Source organism: Strix uralensis, chromosome 1 (assembly GCF_047716275.1).
Source record: "Strix uralensis isolate ZFMK-TIS-50842 chromosome 1, bStrUra1, whole genome shotgun sequence".
NCBI lineage: Eukaryota > Metazoa > Chordata > Aves > Strigiformes > Strigidae > Strix > Strix uralensis.
Window position 1 is genome coordinate 77,301,111 of NC_133972.1, and position 9,466 is coordinate 77,310,576.

General features: G+C 42.4%; 1 long non-coding RNA gene across 1 annotated transcript; it reads left to right on the forward strand.

Annotated features, from left to right (window-relative positions):
* The first annotated feature begins 390 nt into the window (after nucleotides 1-390).
* On the forward strand, nucleotides 391-7,425 carry LOC141953885 (uncharacterized). The gene is made up of 2 exons (XR_012632033.1): nucleotides 391-671; nucleotides 5,375-7,425. It is a non-coding gene; the product is annotated as an uncharacterized LOC141953885 (long non-coding RNA).
* The last annotated feature ends 2,041 nt before the right edge of the window (nucleotides 7,426-9,466 follow it).

A 9,466-nucleotide genomic window follows, 5' to 3' on the forward strand; every position in this document is an offset into this window, starting at 1 on the left:
GCAGACAACCCTCAATTTTCTTTGCTCTCCTGAGAAACTCCTCCAAATCTGCAGTGTCTGTTCTGAGCAGCAATCAGCAGCAAAACTCTCACTGCCTTTACTGGGGGACAGGATCAGTATTTCCCACATAAAGAGCCTGTAAGGAACTGTGTTAGACTTTGTTTGTCTCAACATTGCTGCTTCGCAACTACCACTTTCTGGCTGCAACATCCTGTGGCTCTGAAGGAGTACGCTTTGGAGGAGACACAGAGTCCCAGACGAAACCACGACATCCGCTCAAAGCTAGAACAACGACAGCCTTGGCAGTGCCTGCCAAGCTGTACCTGCGCAAAAGCTGGGTGAAGAGGAAGTCAGGGCGAGGAAGATAAGGGACCGCAGGTCGACCCCCCCCTCCTCCGCCAGCACGACCACCATGAACACCTGGGCATGTACGCATGGAGGACCACGGAGCGGCACATATTACAATGAGCTCCGTGGAAATGGGCGGACTCTTCGGAGAAATCGTGGGGACTGGGACAATAAAAGGACTGCGTACTCCTCCCTCGGTGTGCATCCTTCTTCGATGCTTGTTATGCTTGTTACTTGGCGCTGGGACCTTGGCGGAGCTTGGAGCACCATGACCTACACCGAGCCCGAGCCAACGGAACATCGCTGGATCCCTGGTGGTGGTGGTAATTAGCTGCATCTCTACGGTTTTCTTGCTTAGGGATTCTGACTTTCCCTTTCTTTTTCTCTCTGTCCTATCGCTATTATTAATTGTTATAGAAAATAAAGTTCACAAGGTTGTATGGCATCTGACCTCATTTGTGTCTTAATCTCGCTCTTGGGATTGTTTAAGAACCCGCCCCGATATTGGATCGGGACAGCGCCATGTAAATGTAAGATGATTGCCACCTGAATATTTGCACACCAATGCCAGCTGCCCAACAGGTGCGCAAGGAGCGCCTTAGTGCGTAACAATGTGCAGTATTTGGCAGTACTTCAGAATCTTGTTTCTTTCCTTTTGGTATGTCTCTGGCATGTAACTGCAACTCTATGAAGAGCTTACTGAACACCAAGTATGGGAAAAATGACTCTCTAGGTTAGAAATGCAGATCCCTTCACTTTACAAGAAGGAGAGTTTAAAGATCTCCCTTCCATTCCTGTCTGGGCTGAGAGAATGGACCTGAAGGCACATTTAGGGTTACTTCCTTTAAACATTCATTTTAGCCTAGTACGGGCCTATCGCTACAAAATTAAACAAAAAAATTCCCACACAGAACAAACAGAAAGGGCCAAAAGGTCTCCTAATGGACATTTTCCTTTGGTGTCCTTCTGAAGCAGACTAAGCTTGCATTAACACATAAGTCAGGAAAAAAAAATTAAAATTCCCAAACCCTGACATCATGAGCAAACCAAAAACCCAGCATGGCAAATTCATGCTTCTCATAACCTTCATTTTTTCATATTATTCTTTCTCATTCCACTGTAGGGAGTATAAAAAAAAATAGAAATAGGTGCAGATGTGATTTTTTTTGTGGGAAACTGATACTAGTGGAGCCTGTACCCACCCTGTTATTATAATCTGCTGGGGTGCACAGTCCACGTCACCACACTGGAGATCAAGTGAGATTTGTTTAAAGGCGGCAGATGTACGAATAATTAAGTTGGTGCAAGGATGACAGACCTTTGAGTAACAGACCTGGGCAGTTCAAGCCAATTTAGGCATCCAAGACAACTGTTCCAGTTGCAGTTTGAAACTTCCAAAGCCTAGAAGATTTGAGCACCGCAGCTGTGGCTGATGGCTCATCTCTTCCTTTTCATGGCACTTTGTGCAACCTGAACTCTGGCAAGTGTTGGGCTGGTGATCCTCCTTCACAGCTGCATCTCCATGAAACCAAGCAGAGGCACAGGAAGCTTATCATGATGTGCCATCGTAGCCAACCACCACTGACAAGTGCATGAGCTTTACTTACTGCCTCCCTTGAACTATAAATAGACAGCCAGGCCTGGAAAAACACAAGTTGTGTCGTCCACTCCAGTCATCCACACCACAAAGATTATTTCCTTACTTTATTCTTGCTATTGTCTTATCCTATCTAGTCTCACCCACCCATGTCATTGCCTCTGCTACAGTCTGACAGTCTATTCTAGGCATGCTCAAGGTTATAAATTTTTTCCTTATGTCTAGCCTGATTCTTTTTCCATTTTTAATTTTAGGCCAAACTCTGTTCAGCCACTTTCTAGATAATCCAGATAACCCTCTTCCTTTCTTTCATACAATTTCCTTTCACTTATTTATATTGCTATCATCATGTCATCACCCCCCCAGCCTAACTTTTTCCAAGAGCTCCTGGCCAATGCACTCTCTGTTCCAGCATACTTATGGGTTCTTCTCAGTGGCTCTTCCAAGGCTTTCCAATTTGCTTTTCTACCATAGTTTCAGCTTTCATGCAGCATTTAGGAAGCAAAGTTCTCTGCTCCCATCCAGCATGTCAATACTAGAAGCTAGTAAATTCACACACTATTAGGATTATTTTGCCTTTTAGGCCTTTAAAGCAATTATTTGCCCTCAGCATCTTGTTTGTCATCTTCATCGTAAGATCACAAAATGTACAGGCCAAGATTACACTCAATACCTGCACAAATCTGCGAGCTTGAAGAGGGGACCAGGCCTTGCTGAATGTAAGGGCTCATCTCTAGGCTGTGATCACCATAGGGTTGAAGACTCTAACACAGCCTGAGCAACAAAAGAAATATCAGATGCTGTGAATAGTAGCAGAATACAGGCACAAGATCCAACACTTTAAAAAAAAAAAGTCATCAGCCAGAAGATTTTCAGGTAGTAAAAGACAGGATAAAATGGGAATAGAGCAGAACATTTGGAGGAGAAAAGATTTTTTTCAGTGGCATATCAGAAACCAATTTTTCATTGGTTTCAGTAGGATTTAGACAATTCACATGTAGCCAAAAAAACCTGTTTACATAGGGACAGGTGAAAATTCATTGCTTCAGGAAGCACCATCTGTATATCCTACCATACCTTAACCCTGCTTTTCACTGACTGATTTACAACTGACCTACTACTAGTCCTCATCAGCCAGTTTCACGCATTTGTACCTTAGCCTGTAGAGATACTGTTTTTCCCTTTAAAAAAAATATAATGCATAAGCAATTCTTGCCTAAAAGGTTGGGGTTTTTTAATTGTTACTTCCATATTATTTCCTTTTTCTAATCTTCAAATATATGAATCACACCTTAGCAAATAACTTTTTCCCTTGCCCCTGCCATTTGAATGTTGCCCATCTGTGACTGGAATTCGAGCCTTGTTTTTAACATACTACATGCTGTAGTTATTCAAACACTGAGCTTGCTGCCACCACTGTGGCCCCATGATAAAGGTTTTAGAAGTCATAAATGCTAATTAGACTATGACTTTTACAGAATATCACAGGAGGGCAAGTTATGGAAATGCCATTTTATTTGAAACCCTACCCTTGCATCCTGCACTTTGAAATCCTGCCCTTGTATCAAGTCACTGGAATCTCATGGGCAGGTTATAGATTTCTTCAAGGTTTTCAACTTCCAATATGATAAGTGGGGAAAAACCCCTTTTCTGTCAAAGAAAAGGATGTTCTAGTGACATAGCTGAAGGCAGTACTGTGCTCCAGAAAATGCTAATTTATCCCAGGTACAAAATAAAGGGCAACAATGGGAGTTTCCAAACATCAATATTTCTGATTCAGGACCATATGGGATCTCCAAAAGAGATGCTTTAGATGATCCCAACTATAATCTGGTGGTTTCACCCTCTCAAACCAAGGACAGCCTTCTCATCCCCTAGCTATGTCATCCCACCTCATTCAACACTGCAGTTATGGAGCAGACTGAAAACTACACTTTTTTTGGTAGTTTCAAATTGGTTTCACAGACACTAGAGCTAGCACAAAGGATGGAGCATGAACAGAAGTGCAGAGAGGTGCTGGAAGGGGAGAGTGAGCGGGAGCATAGTGGCCTCAGACTGGCCCACAGCGACTGTGAAATTGCACCATGGGTTACTGAGCTCAGGGCAGGACTGTCCATGGCCCATATTGTCAACCACAGGTTACACCAGGTGGATTCTCTGATCTTCAAAGTACACCAAGCTTATTAATTGTAAATAGCTCACCCGTGGAGCTCTAGCTGGCAATGACTATAGCTGTTGCAATTGTAGCACCCGTATTCACCGCTGCATTTGTTACACAGAGAAGGTCCCTGCTCCTGGGTGAGCTGTCCTCTCCACTGCTCCATGCCCCTAAAGTTAGTTTCTCTCTACATCAGGACTACCCACAAACACTTCTTACTCCCTATGGTCTTGGCAACATTTTAAGGCCGCTCAACTCCTAGCATCTCTTCAGTGAGAAATTTGTCATCAGTTAGCATTCTGCTCTTTGGAGTTAAAAAAAAATGAAGTTGTTATTTGCCTATCAACCGCTTGTTCCCATCTTTTGTTATTTTCTTCCCTATTACCATATGGACGCACTAGGGGAGACCCTAGATGAACTTTACAGAATCAGAAAACAAGATTACCCTAGTTGTCAAAATAGAATTCACGGAGTCAGATGCAGACCTAATTCCTCTACTACATATGCAGTGTTTAATCAGGCAGCCACCTAATGCAATTTTTTGTCTATCAGTTTATATGATGCTAAAGTGAGGCTAGTAATTACCTTATTAAAAACAGTGGCTATTGTGGCACTAAGTTAGAGCAGCAAAATTAAAGGGACCAGGCTGCTGAGAATGTAGTTAATGAATGTTTGCAAAACTCTGTGATTGTTAGATAAATGGCAGGTTTTGGGACACTAATTACTACAGTCAAACCTCTTTTAGTGGTGTTTTATACAAGGAATTAGTGTGATGATCCTGGAGACAAGGGATCTGGTACAGTGTTACCCCTGTGGCCCCTAAGAGTTCAGCAAAATCAAATAATTCCTCCAGAATTATGTTTTAGTTCTTTTAGCAGCTGTGATGAGTAACAAAGAAAACTCAGTAAAAAGGGAAGATTAGGACATGATTTCCAAACTGTTAGGAAGGAAAGGTCTTGTCTAGTTATAGTCAAAAGAGTCTTAGAAGGGTTTGCCAGCAAGCAGAACTGAAAATCTTCAGCCCAAGGATACAGACATCAGGATAAGAAATATTAGATTTTCCATAGAACTCTTATTGCAGGAAAGTGGGTCAGAGAGCCAAGAAAGCGATTAATGAATGGGGAATAGTATGCATGGCAAAAAACAAATATCAGCATTTTTCCCCCTTAAAGCTGTTGATAACTTGAAGCTGTTTCAATAATGATATCCCAAACTGATGACAATGTTTCCTCCCACCATCCGACACTATCCTGTTGCTTTGTATTTTAAAGGGCTGTCAGTCACATGGAAAACAAGGAAGAAAGGTCAGCAAGAGAGAACAGGATATGAAGGAATGTCGCACAACCAAGTCAAGACCTTCGAGTGTACAGAAACCCTACCCAGGCCCTTGTGGCTCAATCCTGCAAGCCTTCCCCAACAGCAGTCGCTGGTGTTTGTGCAAGCATCTGAGGGAAACCAGCAGGCCCACATGCATCACTGGTGCTCCTGGAGACAGGAGCACAGCAGCATCCATACGTGATTCCAGCGCAGTACATTGCCAATAGTTAACACCTTGGTCTTACACTTCTGGATTCTAGATACAGCAAGGAAACTGTTTTTACAATGTGATCACCTCACTGCTCCCTTTTTATTTTCTTTTTTTTTTTTTTCTAAAGTTTTTTGTAAGCTGACATCTTAGCCATTGTCCCAGAATGATGAGAGTGAACATCCCTGTGTTTGTCTCATGTCTGATGGTTGTTGCAGTCTGTAACAGAAGTGGGAAAGAGCAACAAAACCTCCAGGGAAGCCCGAAGAAATTTACATGTATCTGTCCCCAGAGAGAAAAATACTCTCTGTGGTACTGAGCTCTCATGCACATCAGGCATGCAGGTGTCTTATGCCATAGAGACACCCAGGTGCATCTTGGAATGATAGGAAAGGATCAAATTCATAACCCTTAAATATTAGTGTTGTGCATGCTCTTTGAATCAGCCCAGGTTCACAAGCATGTCCACAGTTCTCCTCTATACTTATTGCCCAGAGCACAGTGCTCCAAAGAAATCAAGGAGAGTAAGAAATGGGAAATACTACCTGTTTGAACCATGGCAGAACACTACTATCCCTGGGGGAAAAAAAAAATAAACAAAAAAAATCTACTGACAGCACCAGCCCAACAACTCTCTCTTGCTGAAAAACACTGTTTTCCCCAAATATTGAGCTTCCATTTGGGTCCAGTCTCGACATCTGTGCAGATTACAGAAAGACAGTCCCTGACACCACATGGTGAGACAGTTTCATCACATCACTTGTGTGCCATGTTTCCTCAGTTCAGAGTAAAGACACAAAAGCCATACTCTTGAGCCAGAGCGCTCCTTGGCCAGCATATTTTCTCTGGGCTGTACATCCAAGGATTCTGAACATTTTGTCCCTTAGGTAGCAGTCTGCTATTTAACACACTATTTGAGAGAGCTTGTGCCAGGAGGATAGCAAAGCATCAAGGAGTAATGAAAGCCCTCAGACAAGTCTATGTAATTTACGTTAATTTTACTGTTGTCGGCATCTAGATAAAAGCATGGAAGTGACCAGCTGTCAAAGGTGGGTTTCTAAAATTCAGGGAAAGCCACAATCAAAAGGCCACATTCTGCAGCAGCTCTGGCTCCTTTGAAGACAGAAGATTAAGACTGAGCCTCTTAACGTTCATAGCTACTAAACTGTTAAGGGTCAGCGAGGAGAGTAGCCGTGTAAGTAATGTGGACTATTTAACAGACTAAAGCTGTCCAGCTGCTTTTTTTTTTTTTTTTTTTTTGTCTAAAGAAGTCAGAACAAAAGGGCAGCAGCAGAAAGGAAAGAGACCACACACACCTGGTAGATCAGAGTAACTGCCAGGAAGAAGCAAATTCCTTCTTAACAACTAGTAGAAGTATTGCTTAGATTTTCAGAAGTGTACAAACTAAAGACTTAATGCAGCCCACAAATTTGCCTGTCTTGTACTTCTTGCATGCACTCAGACCTGGCCTGGTAACCGTCACATTGAATCTTCTATTTTGTCTCATATTCATACATATGTCCCAGATACATTGCCCATATGGCTTTGGACAAAAGGTCAGACTATTCTGGGCAAGAACTTTTTTTTTAACACCTTGCAGGGGGTCACCCTGACCCCTTCCAAAAATTTCTCAAGTAAGAATTGCTTACCCTTAAATTGTGTCATAATTAACTACCTTCATTACTATCTGAAGTACAGCAATGCCATCTCACTTCTCCATTCTTTTGCATACCCATGAAATTCAGTTGCATTAACACATGTAAAAGTAATTTAGAATAAAATATAACCAAAAGGACACCTATCTGAGTGCAGCAGTACTCTTCCTCATTACTCCTAAACAGAAAGTCTTTGATACAAGTCCATACCTTATATAACAGTACTGCTGGAGATCAGCAGATTGACACCTTTCTACTTCCCTTATCCCTGAAAAACAATAAATCAAATTTTGAATTGTTTCATATCCACTTAACCCCAAAAGGAGCTGTTCTGGCTGCTAGCTGACAGTGAAGCATTCTGTGCAGCTCTTGTTGACAATGAAAGAGCAAGTGGAAACAAAAGAATAAGAGAAAGGAGAGCAAACCATGCTCACCTGGCAGTAAATGGCACTGGCTGCTCCCAGTGGATCCAGTACTGAAGAGTTACCAGGTGTGTGAAGCTAAGCAGAGCTTTTTTAACCAGCCTAAAAGATTTAGATAAAACATCAGTGAAAGACATGTCTGTTTACCCTCCACAGCTTTGAAAATCGCTACTTATTTGTCTCTATAGAGATATACTGGATCAGACCAGTAGTTCATCTAGCCCAATATTGCATCTCAAACAGTGGCAATAAATAGGTCACACTATTCAAAGACAGCAAGTGGACCTGACCACTTTCTGTGGTCTCTACTGTTTGTTCTCCTCCAAGACCGACATGGATGTATTAGGGATGATAGGAGACAGTTTCCTTTGGCCTTTACTTGTGGACCTGATGTCACTGAGTTTGTCTGATCTCACTCTGAACCAGCAGACACTGTCTGCCTGAAACTTTGTGGCAACAAATCCCAGAACTTCATTGCCAGCCACATAAGAGAAGTATACACTTTTATCTGCGTTAAACTGATTTCTTACTAGTTTCAGCAAATGTCCCCCAGTTCCAGCATTAAGGAATTTAGTAAATAACCCTTTTACCTTCACCTAATCCATCACCTTTTGTGATTCCATAAGTTTTTACCATCCCCTCCCTCACACCCCCATCTTCCTTCTCTCCAAATTGAAGTGATTCAAACTTTTTAGTCTGTCTTCATAAAATAGCATCCCATCAGCAGTCTCTGAGCAGTTTTTCTTGCCTGTCTCTGGATCTTGTCTAGCTCCACTATATCCTCCTCGAGATGAAGAACAGAAAATGGCACTCTTTCTCTCATTATCCATACCCCTCTCCTTGTGATGGCCAATGCTTTGCTGGCTTTTCTGGCTGCTGTTGCTCACCAAGCAGATGATCTCTGAGAACTGCCACTGACGACGCCGAGATCTCTTTCCTGTGCTGGAACTACTAGAGTTCAGCATTATGAAGGCCTGGTTTAGATTATTTCTCCAAAGATGCATTACCTTTCATTTACCTACCTGGACCTCATCTGCCACATTTTTGTATACTTATGTGGTCCTTCTGAACCTGACATGGCATTTGCCTACGGAGAAACGTTTAGTATTATCTGCAAACTTGCACATTTTACCATTCACTCCCTTCTCTATTATCAATAAAGATGCAGCACCCTTCCCTGGGGACTCTCCACTGCTGGCTGTAATGCTCTGGACAGTTAGTTTCTTCAATAACCTTTAGTGTGGCACCTTGTAAAAGTCTTTTGACGAGTCAGATGTTTCAAAAATTATGCTGATAGGATTCCTTTCACCCTTATGCTACCTACACCCTCCTAGAGACCCAGAGACAGGCACTCCCTTCCCCAAAGGTCACTCCTGCCCAAGAGATGTGCAGGGCCATTTATTGTCTTCCCAGGGATGGAAGTCAGACCTGTCTGGCTTCCCAGTTCTGGTCTGTAGTTCCCAATTCTAAAGACAAATTAAATTAAAGGAACCATTTTAAGTTGAGAGAATTTCCTTCTCCACTTAAGAATAAGTCAGGCCTGTCCTCTGTCCACTTCATATGATGCTGCCCGTAAGGCCTAGCTCAGTATATATATAAACACCACATACAGTATTTTGTCTGTTTATTCAGTAGGTTTCGGGTTGTCATAGACTGTAGAAAAAAGTGCAATGAAGTCATTTTGGAGAGTTGAAAAAACAATTTGGACAATCCCAGGGGTCCTTGGTTTTGCACTCCAAATTCTTCAGTTGTAAGGCCATT